A 16,120-nucleotide genomic window follows, 5' to 3' on the forward strand; every position below is an offset into this window, starting at 1 on the left:
TGCCATGTATTCTTGGCACTGGTTTTGCAACCTCTGAGACCAGGGGTTGCAAAGGTGGTGCCAGGGGCTACAAAAGGCAAAACAGGGGTAACCGGTGCAACCATGGAGACCCCTAAATAATGTCCATGACTACTATCTGTACTTCTTATATCCCAATTCGTTAATGCGGGAAGGGAATGTACTAAAACCACCTTTCCAGACAATTTACCGGCTGACCTGCTTCTCCAGGGTCTCTTGTCTCTGCTTCAACTGGACCCGTGAGCCCATAACTCTCCTAGTCAGGAGCCTGCTAAGTGCTAACCGCCCTATCGGAAGAGATGATTGGGGGCTTGGGGATGACCCATTTTCACCCCTCTCTATCCTGACTTCTGATAGGACTTAGGATAAATTTGATGAAAACAAGTCACCGCCTGAGCATCCCCGATAGTTGACATGCCTGCGCTGCCCAGGGCACCCACAGGCCTGCCCATGGATTGGGAATGTGTGAAGGGGCTGAAGGGAAAAGCGCTTTTCAGATATGCGCAACACATGATGACTCCTGCCCCACCCTCCTCTGAGCTGTTGACATGCGCACTTTGAGCTGTCAGCACACAGGCCTTGGAAAAGTAAACAGTGAAGTGAAAGAACCGTCAATTTATCATTTTACATTTCTGCCGCTCAAAGCTGCAAAGGACAGCTTTTCTCTTTGTCTGTGCTGGTGGGGCGCAGCTCTAGGGCCCGTGCACAAGCTGCCACTGAATCTTGATCCCACAGAGCAGTGCTGCCAAGTATCCTCTTGCAGAGGTGTCTTAATGCTCTGTAATTACCCAGGCCCTCTACTGGAAGTGCATTACAATTACTAAGTACAGACTTTCTACTCTATTGCAGTTTTTGTATTTAAGCAAAGAGGTGTGAGTCATTGGGTCGGCTCTTTACAGGTGGAGCTTTGTCTTTTTCAGACAGAGGTGCTCAGCTGTTTCATACAGAGGGGCTAGAGTAGAGCTCTTTCATCAGGTGGCGGTGTTCCATGTTGCACTACCGCAATAACACATCCAAATTTCACTCCGAGAGGTGCTGGTATTGGGCTCTATCCTCTAGTTGTCTTGCTATAATTACTAAACTAAGGCCCCAGTGTCAGGCTCTGCTCACTAGAGACAGTGCTCTATAACTTCATAGAGAAAGGTTGGTGAGGCTATGCCCACGTGTGCAAGGCTCTGTAAATATATAGAGAGGTGTCAATGTGTGGGTCTACCCTCTATTGCTGGAGAAGCCACCATACTTCTAGGAGGGCCAGATTCATGCTGGTTCTTTTGCATATTCCCTCTGGTTCTGGGGTTAATGTGTGTCAAGGTGATGAAAAGTAGGGCTTTCACTTTTTTCAACATCTCCATGAGGAATGTGGGGGTGTGATGTAACAACACAGTAGGTCAGTTTTGTCAGTAGCCACTAAATACACCGGACCATAGTTTAACGCTGCTATGGTAACAGGACAGGGACATACATCTGACAAAGTGCAGTAAGTGCTTGAATTCATGAATTACATGACACCATCTCCCGGTCAAAAATGGTTCCTCATAATAACAGATAATCTAACTTTAAAATGACCCATCGCAAACAATCACATTGCATAGTTAAAGTGTAATATACCCAATTAATATTTCCTCCACTCCACTTGTAATTTTTCCCAGTCAATTTATACTGTCAGGGGTTGCTCTTATTCATTCCACGTTGGCTTGGATGGTTATAGAAATGGCAAAATACCTTGTCCCTTTCTAGCTCGGCATGGATGGCACTGTGCTAATCCTGTGCTAAAAAACTTTGCTAGCAAAACAGAAATATACAGCAGCTGCTGTCCACCTAGAGTTCTCTGCTTCTTTTTTCCATAATTTATGCAGCACTCTAAGCCTGAAAGGGTATTGGGTTGATTTATGCTGGTTGCTCTCTTGTGTCAGGACAAAGCTAAACCTCTTGGAAGAACTGTAATGATAGCAAAACAAGTGTCAGGGGATGATGTTATTCATTCCAGGTTGGCTTGCATGGTATTTTACCAATACTGTGCCTGGAGTAGTTAAAGGCTTTTGTCATTCTACAGCATAGCATGGACGGCACTGTGCCAATCCTATGCTTAAAGACTTTCCTTGTAGAAATGGCAAAAGACTTTGGGCCACATGTACAAAAGGTTTTATCAGCCGCAAATAGAGAACCAGGCCATTTGCGACCGCTAAATAGCCTTTTGGCATGTACTATTTTGTGAGTCTGTAACCTATTACAGAATCGCAAAATAGGGTTTGCGAGTCGGGTTTAGGAAGGGGTGTGTTAAGGGCGTCCCTTCCAAATAGCGACTCCCTGGGGGATGTATGAATGTTTTGCGACAGAAATGCAGTCGCAAAACATTTGCATTTTTACTTCTACTTCAAATAGGTGGTAAGCCAGTCGCAACAGGAAGGGGTTCCCATGGGACACGTTCCCATTTGTGAATAGTTGAGCAAGATTATTTTAGGAGGAGGCAGTGGCCCAAGGGAACTACTCAGAGTTCTCTGTTTCTTTTTTGCATAATTTATGCTTTAAGCCTGAGAGTATATTGTTTTCACACACATATATCTATATATACATGTAGATAAACATTTTAAAGAATCAAATATTACAATTTGAACACATTTACAGTGTAGCAATAGTCAGTCAGTCATAAAACTTTTATTCGGTTACAGAACTTTTGAAACCATAAAAAGTACATAAACAGGTCATATAAATACATCTCAATATAGTTAAAAATAAGACAAAGACGAAAAAATAAAACAGCTAATTAAAATTAACATTTCCATGTTTAATTCGTGTAAATAACAAATCAATTTGGAGAAACATTTATAAAAAGAAGAAAAGTTAATGCAGTATAGTTAATCAATGAAGGTTAGAACGATATTTTAAACAGGATTTTAAAAAGCAGGCTACACATTTTGCGGCATATTCTGAGTCCAAGAATTTCAGGGCCAAATAGGCCGGACGACAGGACCTCATACCTAAAGTGCGTAAGAGCGGCACAATCCAATGACATAATATCTGCAAAAGAAGGTGACGTGCATTGTTGATTGTGAGGATATTCCGTCACACGGACACTTTATAATAGTGGTAGACCAGTCCTGTTTTTTAGGGAATGTAACAATACGGAAAAAAGAATCAAATCGAAACCTCGTTAATAAGTACTTTTCATATGAAGTGAGATGATAGGTTAAGTATGCTTGGATACCCGGGACGGTCTGTACTGTCAGAATTTGAACGTTGGAAGGTTTATTAATTTCCTGAGAGAGACGTAGTTCTCTCAAGTGAGTTAAGCATAACTTTTTCAAATCTTTCCTACTAATATCGGCTAAACAGGAGGGGTCTTGAAAGTAGGAAAAGCGGTCCAAGTCTCTGAAAAAATTGCTAATATATATTAGCCAAGGTATTTTATTCCATCTATCTAAGCCCAAGCAGTCTGTGATTAGTGAGCGTGTCAAATGACATTGGGTCTTTGTCCAAATACGGTGCCACAGGAGAATGGGTTGGGACCTGATGATATCTATGAGATAGTCTACACCCAATTCTGTGTGGCATGCGTAATTTGGGGCGCTTTGTGGTACCGCCAACAGATATTTTAAAAACCCGTTCTCAATGGAGGGAGTCGACCTTTGAGTATCCCCAAACCCCGGCTCCATAGACAGCGACAGAATGGCATTTTGCATGGTAGATCTTTAACAGTTCTAGTGGGGCCGGTTTACCCAATTTTCTCGAAAAAGAGACTAAAGGCGAAGTAGTACGCTGAAAAAGAAGTTTTTTGGTGTTCATAGCCTGTCTCCAACTTAAATTATCATCTACTACGATACCCAAGTATGGATATTCCTTGGTACATTCCAGCCTCACTTTGTCATTGTAAATACTCTTTGGTTTATGCACCCTAGGACCAAGGTGCATGACAAAGGTCTTTTTCGCATTTACTTTTAGGTCTAATGCACCCATAAATTGGCAGTATTTGTTGAGTTGGTTTTGCAGTTGGTTCAGTGTTCTGGCTAATATTACAGAATCATCAGCGTATAATAGCGCCGGAATTGGGCGATGGGCTAACATTGGGAGGTCCTGGCTCCCTTCTAGCATGGCCACCTCAAGGCCGTTAGTATATAAATTAAACAGGAAGGGGGCCAGGACACAACCCTGTCTAACCCCTTTTGTGATGGTAAATGCGGGAGATAATTCTCCATTTACACCGTACCTGACGTGAGCAGTGGCATCTGAATAGAGTTTGCGGAGAAAAATAACAAGCGAGGGGTCAACCCCCAGATCCCCAAGTATGGTCCAAAGTCTAGAATGCTGGACGCAGTCGAATGCTGCGCTGAGGTCCACGTACACCAGGAACAGATTTGACTTTTTGGCTCCAGTATATTTCCCTATCAAGAGGGAAAGATTCAAAACCTGCTCCACTGTGCCGAGGCCCTCCTGGAACCCATATTGCAGGTCGGTCACAATATTATTAGTGGTCGCCCAATCTTGAAGGTGCTCCAATATCAACCGGCCTGCCACTTTTCCCAGGGAGTCCAGAAGGGAGATAGGCCTATAACAGGCGGGGTCATTGCGGTCGCCCTTCTTAAAGATAGGAAGCAATATAGATGTGGACCAAGAGTCAATTAAACCGGCAGATGTGACTGCCGCTAGAACCTGGGTAATCAGGGGGGACCAAAGTTCAAGATTATGGACATAAATATCTACCGGTACCCCATCAGGTCCTGGGGTCTTGCCAGTTTTGGAAGCTGTCAGGGCTTTAGTGACCTCTTTATGATCAAATAAGAGATTTATCGGGTAGATTTTGTCCGAAGGTTGAGCACCCATGACTGCGCCCTCCTTAGTGGACTCAATTGGATTACCGTCAAAAGTTTTGGAGAAATGGGAGACCCACTCGTCAGCCGTCACCGCAACATCTAGATGTCTTGCGGCCGATGAGTCAGCCAGAAATGGGGATTTAACTACTCGCCAAAACATAACACTATCTTTATTTAGACAGCTCTCGTGGAGCTCTAGTGTAGCAATAATTATTTACACTTTGAAAATAACACTATACACACAAACCTCAATACACAACAATAGTATAAAAAAAGTTTACATAACACATATACTAACATTTTTTATAAATGAAAGATTATTAAACATATAGATAAAAAAGGCAAAACAAAAATTTGCATTAGAAATATATTGATCAATTATCAATGTTACTATATTTTACTCAAAATCTACCAACCCAATTGCCCAGTAAACCCCTAAATTCAAATGTATTCAATAATAAAAGAAATTGTATTAAATATGTAAACATATAACAAATTAAAGTATCAAATTGTTTAAAATGCTTTAAAAATAATGGCATAAAACATGAGAAAACCCAATACACTAAACACCACGTAATTAAAACAGCGTTATGGTAAAATATTTAAACTTGATTACCAAACTTTTTAAAAAAAGCATAGACGTCTGAAAGGTAGATATCTCTGCAAACAGTGCTGAGTATAATGTGGCTCAGAATGATTAACTACACAGCAACAAAGGCAAAGCAGCTTAAACGGGCAGCATTGCTTCCTGGTCAACCAGTGAAGAGTTCTACAGTGCGTGGAAATGTTATCTTATGTTAAGATCAATAATTAGACAGACGGTAGAATTTTGGATAATTTGGAGACTCTGTAGATGGGACAGGGGGTAGCCTAGATAAACAGAATGAAAGTGCGCCAGCATGGATAGAATAAGGAATTGGACTACAGCTGCATGGAATCAGAAGGAACAAGAACTATTCACTTTTAAAAGCAGAAGACAAGTAGGCATCACTTTCTGAATGTGACTGGAAAGTGAAAGCTTTGAGTAAAAAATGCCCCTTAAATTACGAGCTGCAATAACTGGGGTAGTAACTAAGACCAACTCGAAAGTCCATCACTTAGAACTGAAAAGGAAAGGGCTACCAAAGAGCGCAATCGTTTTTGCCTCAGACAGTTTGAGTTTGAACCATAGGAAGGAATGAGCAGGGTTATGAGAGATCAGGCTTTAAGGGGAGTGTGATCATCAATGGCATTGGAGATCCAGTGGGAAAAACTGAATAATTAGACGCCAAGATGGCCTGAAAAGGCAGATGCAAATTGAGCAGGAGGCTAGTGAAGCAAAGTATGGATGGTTTAGACCAGGCTCTGCTGCTAAGAAGGGAAGGAATACTCAAGGGCAGTGCTGTGAAAAGGCAGAAACAGAAAATAACCACCTCATGGTCTTAGAGTCTGTCAGTCGGTGCATTATGAGCTATTACAGGCTAGGTTGTGTGTAGAAAAGACTAAGGGCCTTATTTACAACTTTAGTGACACAGTGCGCCACAGGGAAAGGGCAGGAATGCGCCATATTAATCCAATACAGCACATTCCTATCCTTTTCTGCTGAGTTGGCGCCAGTTTGGCAGCCTTGCGACAACAAAGGCACCCTTGCACTCTGCCTGCGTTGAAGGCAGGGTTGTTTTTGTGCCGGGAGGGGAACCTTCCTGCACAAAAACAATCCTGAGAGGCTTTTTCCTCTTTCTATGTGTGCGCACACATAGAAAGAGGAAAAACAAGGAGAAATACACACATTTCTCCTCATTATGCCTCCCCTGGGAAGGCGTATCTTTTTGGCACATTCCCAGGTGTTCAAGGTCTTGTAAATCTGGGAATGCGTCAAAAACCAGGCAGTCATGTGGGAACACCCATGCAATGCCCATGGAGTGCCTGCCCTGGGCAGAGTAATGCAACGCAGCAATTTGTGCTGTGTTGTAATACTCCACATTTTTGGAGCCGCTCAAAGTCATGCAAAGTGGCTTTGCGTGGTTTAAAAAATATGACTAATGCTTTGCATCATTATTGCATCTCGTTGTGTAGTGCAAGAGCGATGAAAACCGGGACATAAATATGGTCATCAGTCCGATGTGTGTCCTTTGTGTGAGTGAGCTGGGAGACTAGTTGGCTGAGCTTAACAGCTGAACACAAATCAAATAAACACATTGCTAAAGTGCTGGTAGAGTCATTAATATCACCCATAATGACCAGCTATCTAGAATTAAGGCAGAAGGAGTGATAAGATTCAGAAATGTTTGCCCCAACATATTAAAGTGCAATTAGAAGGAATAGTAAAATTCAGAAGAAGTTTGGCAGGCAAGAAATTGGGGCAGGGCAGCGGCCTCAAGGACAGGGACGAATGGCTAATGATTGCTAGGTCTCCATCTATCTGCTGTGGTGGTATTATAAAGACCACATATAGGCATTAAGGCGCAGTCTGCTGATATGTTCAGTTATGTGACATGACTTAGGAAAATACTCCTAGTGTTGGGAGGAGGTGTAAGGTCCATTGGAAGATCATCGATAGCAATGTACCTAAAGTGAGTGAAGCCCTTTTTAAGTAAGGCTGCATGATTGTAAGAAATGGGTCCTTGGTTGGGGAGGATGTGAGTCCTGCCCAAGTAACAAGTCCCAAAATCTAATCAGGTCAAACACACAGTCTCAATGATTTAAACCTGGGGTCAACCCCTATTGGCTATGTCACATGAAATGAAATGAAATGAAATTGGATTTGTAAAGCGCATGGCTGCCCGTAAGCGTCCCAGCGCTGCCTGACAAATAACAGAGACTCTAGAGGGGGGTAGGAGTTTTAAAGAACTTTAGGGAAAAGAACAAATTTGAGAAGCTTTCGAAATTTAACAAGGGATGGTTCAGTGCGAATGTATCTTGGAAGAGCATTCCAGTTTTTTGCCGCATTTACAGAAAAGCGGCGGCCTCCCGTGCGGGCTTTTCTAACTCTGGGAACTATGGCCAAGTTTTTCAGATCCGATCGAAGGGCACGTGGAGGTCTGTATGGGCAGATCAGTCTCCTTAGTGCCTGAGGGCCTTTGTCTTGGAGCGCTTTATGCACCATACATGAAGATTTGAAAGATATTCGCTCGCGTACTGGGAGCCAATGAAGGGCTCTCAGCAATGGTTTAGCGGATGCTCTTCTTGGGGCACCCATAAGCATCCTGGCAGCAGCATTTTGTACCCGTTGTAAGATGTTAATGGTAGCTTCTGGGGCTGCCAAAAGCAGCCCATTACTGTAATCCAGTCTGGACAGAATCAGTCCCTGGATCAGTAATTTCCTGGATTGGTAGGGTAACAGCGGGAGGACTTTCCGCACTGTTCGGAGCAGGCCAAAGCATATGCCCGCCACTTTCTGGGCATGTGACCTAAAGGTTAGTTTGGGTTCGAACCATACCCCTAGGCTTTTAATTTTATCTTTCGGTGGGGGCACCTCACCCATACAAGGTGGCCAAAATGCTTTGGGCAGGGAAGTGAATTGGTGGCCCAGGATCAAAATCTCGGTTTTTGCTCCGTTCAATTTGAGCTTAGAATTAGTCATCCAGGAAAAGATTCCAGAGAGACATGCCGAGAGGTTGTCTGAGCATCCCACTTGTTGCGTTAGCGAGACGACAAGTTGGGTGTCGTCTGCGTAAGTGACGCATTTAATCCCGAACGGGGCTACTACCTCCTCCAGTGGGGCCATGTATACATTAAACAGGGTAGGGCTCAAAGATGAGCCCTGGGGAACTCCACACTGGAGGGGAGTAGATTTGGACATAACGCCATTTTCCCAGATCCTGAATGCTCGTTTGTCAAGAAAAGATTTCAGCCATTTCAGGGCTGTTTCAGCAATCCCCAGCCTTGCAAGATGGTGGACTAGTATTTTGTGGTCCACTGTGTCAAATGCAGCGCTTAGATCCAGGAGGATCAAAACTGCTGATCCCCCTGAATCTAAGATGCACCTTGCCTCCTCAGGCACCACTATAAGGGCTGTGTCCATGCCCTGGCCTGGGCGGAAGCCCGTTTGCGAGCCACTTAACAGGCCATTACTTTCTAAAAATCCTGAAAGCTGCTGATTAACAATTTTTTCGGCGATTTTTCCCAGACCGGGTAGCAGCGAAATCGGGCGAAAGTTGGCAAGGTCAGCAGTATCGAGGCCAGGTTTCTTTAGGAGAGTCTTGATTCTGGCTTGCTTCCAACTAGGTGGGACCACCCCGTTGGTAAAGGAGGCGTTTAATAATTCCGTTGCATGGGGGGCAATGGTATCCGCAACTTGTTTGAGAATATACATGGGTGCTGGATTGGATGGAGAGCCACTCTTCACCACAGAGAGCGTGTTACGGAAGTCATCCATAGAAATGGGTCTAAGGGCATCTAGCCGGGGTGCATTAATCGGGACCGAGGGGGCTTCATCACCTGCAATGAGGACAGTCTGTGGAAGGCTGTCAAGTATTTTTTGTACTTTGGTGTCAAAGTACTCTGCTAACAGATCACATCTAGCTTCGGTGCACTCCTGGTTGGAGGTTGGAGTAGAAGTTTTAAGCAATTGCTTTACAATTTTGAAGGTCTCCTTAGAGGAGTTGGCCGCCATGTTAATTTTATCCTCAAAGTAGGACGCCTGTGTTTTCTGCTGTGCCACTTTGTAAAGTCTTAAAGCTATCTGATAGGAGGCTTTGCTGTTAGCTGCCCAATCCTTCCTCCAGATACGCTCCAGCTTTTAGCAGCTTTTCCTAAGATCTCTCAACTCGGTGGTATACCATGGGGATTTAAAAGTACTACTTTTTTTTGTGATCTTTTTCAGGGGCAGTACTACATTCAGGGAATTGTTTAGCCAGTTCTGAAAGTTTAAGTCTGCTACCAGAGGGTCTGATTCTGCCGCAGGGGCCATTTGTTCTAGCGCCTGAGTCCATTCTTCCACTGGTAATTTTGCCCATGCTCTCTGTGTTATACGAGGGCGAGGAGCATTTATTTCTTCATACCTGTCAGGATTAATTTAGGAAACTATGTCAAGAATTAACCTAACATTAAAACAGTCAAAACATCAAAACACAACATAATAAAAATCCCACAACCAATTTCTAAAAGTGGAGAAAAAGCTAATAAGAAGCATTACATCAAAACTACTAAAATCTAATAAGGGGAACCAGACATTTGAATTTTTAAAGTTTGAAGGCAAAACAAATGGCAAGATAAAATAACGCATTCATCAGAAATTAGTGTTGGAGGTTTACCTCACCTGGGCACAATTTCAGGCCAGCCGCGATGGATTAGAGGTCAGATATACCAAGCGGGTCATTCTAGTCAAAATTTTTACCTTTTGACTTCATCTTTTTATGAAAGTGGAAATCCTCCAAGGTTGCAGGCTGTCCTGTCGAATCTGGATAGCTGATGGATGCCGAAGCCACTGAATTTGGTGGGAAAAGCTCTGTGCAGGAAAATTCATCTTTCACACCTACCAAAGTCCTCTCACCTGGCAGATGCTTTTTTCGCCTTTACTTGGTCAAAATATCTACCTTCAGACTTAGGGCCCGATTACGAGTTAGACCGCTGATCCCATTGTGGCGGTCTGCATATCACCGCACTGGTGGTCCAACCGCCGTATTTTGAGTGTGGCGGCAGGACCACCAAAGGACCGCCACAACCGGCGAGGCTCATTAATCCCACAGCGGTGGCACAATGGTCTGAGGGTGCAATAGGCTGGCCTTGCCGATGCAGCACCATAGAGCATATTACGAGTTGCCTCAATGCAACCCTATCCACAGTGGTGAGCCGCCATGGAAAGGGTGGCGGTGAGGGAACTCAGGGGGCCCTTGCCTCTGTGTAGGGGGGCACATGGTGTTGGAATCTGCTTCGGCATTCCCACGGCGCTGCCTTTTTGTGGCTCTTCTTTGAGCCTTAAAAAGGCACTGCTGTGGGACCGCTGCCGCAGGACCGCCCGCCAGGATTAACTCGTAATACAGCAGGCGGTCTGACTATGGGTTAGGCAGTCTCGGAGTGAGGCACTGGCATGGTGACCCGCTGTGAGACCACCAACTTGTATTCAGGCCCTTAGCCTCTTTTTTAGAGCTCAAAATCTTTCAGTCGGGCAAGCTTGTATCCAATAAAGCACTTTCGAAATCGGGCACCTTTGCTGCGTGGTGCTGCTGAAGCTCTGGATTTCTTGGTACATTTTGCAAGTCACAACTTTTCAGAGTTTCTGGGGTTGTTCCTCTTAGCCATACTTATGGCTTCCAGGACCTAAGGGGCAGCAATTCGATGCCAGGACACACTTCAGCTGAGGCCACAATAAGGTCATGCCAATTCCAGTTGTAACTGCTCCACTAGTCACTCCAGAAAAAAAGAAAATGGATTCTTGCAGTTTGTTCTGTCCCCGTAGGCACACAAGAGGTCAGAAAACTGAACCGAAGAGTCCACTTCTTAGTCTTGGATATATGTGGGAGCAGGTCCAGCCCGTCCGGTCTCCATGTAGGTTGCTGACAGTAGTTTCAGTCCTCTTCTGTTCTACCACAGGTCTAGGAAGTGTTCTGTGGAGCCGAGGATGAGGTGCTACTTTTGTTCGGTTTACTAGACATGAGTGAGTTTGACTCCTGGACCCTCCCTGACTATTGGGTAAAAAGTTCCCAAGGACAAACCTTTCCACTTTTGCAGCACATAATGTTTGTCTCACTGCAAACTATCTCACAGATCACCATTCACAGCAAATTCCAAGATGGAAAAAATTTCTGCCCCTGGAGATTGCTTATGGCCCACCCAGGGGTGTGTTTAAGGTAATGAGCAGCCCCTTCACACTCAGCCACTCCAAACTGCTTCTGGGGCTAACTGCCTCCTCCACTAAGATTAAAGCCAGGAGACAAAAGGGTATTCTTGAATCAAAAGACCCCCTCTTCTCCCGGCTTCCCTTATCACTAAACTATAAAAATAAAAGTCGCCTCTTGGTCCCTTTTAAGTTGATGACGTTCTTAGACACTGCTTGTGTTAGCCTGGTCGACATTACTCCTCCAAGCAACCCTGCCACCAGGCCCATGCATCGTCTCTGCTATAAGAGCAGTATTTCACACCTCATCAAAGCAGCACTGGCAAGCCAGTGCAGGTAGGTCGATGCTAAGTAGCCGGCAGAGGCTTCAGGCAGGGAACGTTTAAACTTTTAAGTTACTTTTCCTCTATATTCTTCAAAAATCCAACTTAAACTTTGAATTGGGTTTCTAATAACCATCTCTGAACTCTCTCTGTAGCGTATTCCAAACCAAATACACAGAATGAACATATTTACCACATTTTTACCTTTTATTCATAGAACTAAATACAACCCTAACTGTGAAAATAGCTCTTGTGGCTAGTCACTTTAGGAGCATGCAAATATTACATTCTTACATGTTCCACTTTTAAATGCAAGGCACCTTAGCTTATGGGCTACCAGAACTACAGAGGGGTGACTTACTTAACATTTAAATGTAGTGTTCCCCCCTCGTCAAGAAGTTTATATTGACAGGTCTGCTTGCAGGTTTAAAAGGAGTCAGACTACACATGTAGGCCTGAAGCCATATTTTCCTTGTCAGCCTACAGAATGGCACAATAGGTGTGACAATCCACAGGTGATGTTTAATTTTCTGCACCATTGGTGTATTTACCTACATCATATTCTATGGCCTTACTGGAAAGTTAAGGATATGGGGCCCGATTCACAGAACTAACTTAAGACAAAATCCTAAACTTACTAATATTTTGGTATTCACAGAAGGCACTTACTCATTTTGGTATTCACAGAAGGTACTTACTCATTTCGGTATTCACAGAAGTTAGGAGTCCTAACTTTAGGACTCCTAAATGCCTTCTGCGAATACCGAAAGTCTTAAAGTTAGGATTTTTCTCAATTTAGTAGTAGTAAAGTTAAGACTCCTAACTTTAGAACTCCTAAATGTCTTCTGTGAATACCGAAAGTCTTAAAATTAGGATTTTTCTCAATTTAGTAGTAGTAAAGTTAGGATTCCTAACTTTCGGACTCCTAAATGCCTTCTGTGAATACCGAAAGTCTTAAAATTAGGATTTTTCTCATTTTAGTAGTAGTAAAGGTAGGACTCTAACTTTCAGACTCCTAAATGCCTTCTGTGAATATCGAAAAGTCTTAAAAGTAGGATTTTTCTCAACTTTTCTACTACTAAACTGAGAAAAATCCTAATTTTAAGACTTTCGGTATTGACAGAAGGCATTTAGAAGTCCTAAAGTTAGGAGTCCTAACTTTACTACTACTAAACTGAGAAAAATCCTAATTTTAAGACTTTCGGTATTCACAGAAGGCATTTAGCAGTCCTAAAGTTAGGACTCCTAACTTCTGTGAATACCGAAATGAGTAAGTGTCTTCTGTGAACACCAAAATGAGTAAGTGCCTTCTGTGAATATGAAAATGATAGTAACTTTAGGATTTTGTCTTAAGTTAGTTCTGTGAATCGGGCCCACCATTTGGGGATTAGCCAATTTAACCTGTTTTAGGAGTCAAAGCACTTGCTCTGGAGTCAGGACAGCAGTACCTCAGTTCACAGCCCACGAACAATGGGGGTATCACATATAAAGGGCATGTTCTCACAGACTCAAACTGATCTAAAAGTTATCTTGCTTGGGGAAAATAGGTAGTATATCATGCGTGAATGAAGTGAGGACAGGTTAAGATGGGCCTGCCTTAGGCATGCCCACTGCACGTGTACGCTATGTGCCGCACCTCCTGTATGCAATCATGCACATTTCGAGTCCTTAAATAGGCAGGCAGTGTCTATTTTTACCAAGGTGACATGGCTTCCACTGTCTCTACTGAAAATAGAAATCAAACTAGCTAACAGAAAACACTAACCAGAGTCCAGCTGTTCCATGCCTGAAACCAAGGCTTCCCTGTATATGCAAGCATACTGAGAAAGAAAATTAAACTAAAAGAAGTGTGTGAAACAAACCAACTTAAAGAAAAGTATAAGCTATGTACTGCCCTTGCTCACTGCTGAGTGAACAATCATGGTCATGTTGTTGAAAAACTTTAAATAAAGTATATAGAAAAATAAGAAAAAGAAAAGTATAAGCTAAGAAGACAAAGTGCCGCTGCACTGCAATGCATTGATTAAAATAACCAGCTACACTTAAACTGGGAGCGAATTAAGCCTCCAACTAAAAGGAAAGTAAAAGGGTCAAAGCATAAATGCTTCCAAGCAGTCTTACTAGCTGAATATAACAATATATCAGTCATAGAAGTGAACAAGCTTTCTCCATGAATATGTAATCCTTCAATCACCTATGGCTTGCTCGCCTTTAAGATAAAGCATTTAACCCCTTCGCTGCGCATGACGAGCTCAGCTCGTCATGAGGCACGGTTGAGCTGTGCTTTGAGCTCGTCATGAACAATGGAGTTCACCAAGGATCAGCACAGGAGGGGAAAACCCCTAGCAGCCAAGGTGTTAAGAAAACAACGGGGTAGGGCCCATTAGGAACCGCTGGAGTTGGGGCCAATAAATTAGAGGAAATATGAATACCCCAGTAGGTCATAAATAGTAGTTGACTTACCAAAGATGGTAAGCACACAGACTTGATTCAAGTGCTTATTGCATGGTTTATTCATTTTGATTTATTTAAGTCACGGCTTACCAGACAGCACAGCTGTTTGGTTTGCTAAAGACATCTTAGGGACATTTAGAATATTGGCCCAGAAATGCATTCCGCCGGTTGCTTACCATTGGCTTTGTGGTTTGTAACTCACATTTTCTGGCTTTCTATGTGCTGGCTTTATTTGCTTTAGGCTGTCCAGCTTGCGTCTGTCCCTCCTGTTGCCCAAACCTTGTTTACTGAATTCTTCCACAAACTCGCTTTAAATCTTGTTCTTAGCTTGTCGCATTTGCTGTGCAGTCAAAGACAGAGGTCAAATGTCAGGCTATGTCTTTCAGAGAGTTTTTTTTTCCTCTGACTTCAAAGTGAGATAATTTATGTGACAATTATGCAGGCTACTAGGGGTCTTCTTAAGGAAGGCTGTACAATGTTATTTTTTTCTAGCACACAACAAAATGTAAATGTCTGTAAATGACCTGTGCTAACACTCAAATCAATACATTGGGTGATGACGTTTACACAATATCGTTTGTGAGCTGCATACTTTAATCAGTAAAACTTCTATGTAATTGCAAAAGTAATGATCATTTCAAATGAAGATGTGTTGTCTATAATAGCAGTGCACTACCATACCATTCATACTCCACATAATTCCATTTTACTCTACTCTGCACCACTTAACTCCACAGCACTCTACTGTGCACAACTCCACACTATGCCACTCCACTCCACACTGCATCAATGCACTTTTCTCTGCCCCACTCCACTCTAGGCCTCTCTACTCTACACCACTGCATTCTACTCTATGCCAATGCACTGTACCACACACTACTCTTCTATGCACCACTACACTCTTTGCCACTGTACTCTACACCACTCCACAACACTCCACTCTATACCACCCTACACTGCAACACTCTATACCACTGCACTGTATGCCAGTGCACTCCACTCTGTACCACTCCACTGTACACAAGTGCACTCTATGCCAATCCCTTCTACGCCACTCTAATCTACTCTCCGCCACTGCACGCGGCGCCTCTCCACAGTACTCTTCACCACTCTTCGCCAATGCATTCTAAAACAACTTTAGCTAAAATCAATGCTCTCTATGCCAATCCACTCTGCACCACTGCACTCTCCGCCACTGTACTTTACACCACTATACTTTACGCCACTGCACTCTACGCCATTGTACTCTGTCACTGCAATTTACACCACTCTATTCTGTTCTACGTCACTACACTCTACGCCACTGTATTCTACCCTGCACCACTGCACTCTATGCCACTCTACACTGCACCACTGCACTCTACACCACTCTACTCTGTACCACTGTACTCTACGCCACTCTACTCTGCGCAACTGCACTCTACGCCAATGCACTCTACTATACAACATAACACTCTATGGCAGTATACTCTGCAACACTGCACTCTCTGCCACTCTATGCCACTGAACTCTATGCCACTGAACTCTGCTTCACTCCACTCTATGACACTGCACGCTACACCAATCCACTTTAAGCCACTCTAATCTACTCTGAAACACTGCACTCTACAGCACTCTACTCTTTACCACTGCACTCTAAGCCACTTTACTTTACAACAATCTACTCTATGCCACTGCAGTCTATGCCACTCTATTCCATGCTGTGCCACTCCACACTATGCCACTGCACTCTGTGCTATTGCACTCACCACTTTACTCAA

This window comes from Lissotriton vulgaris, chromosome 5, assembly GCF_964263255.1.
Source record: "Lissotriton vulgaris chromosome 5, aLisVul1.2, whole genome shotgun sequence".
NCBI lineage: Eukaryota > Metazoa > Chordata > Amphibia > Caudata > Salamandridae > Lissotriton > Lissotriton vulgaris.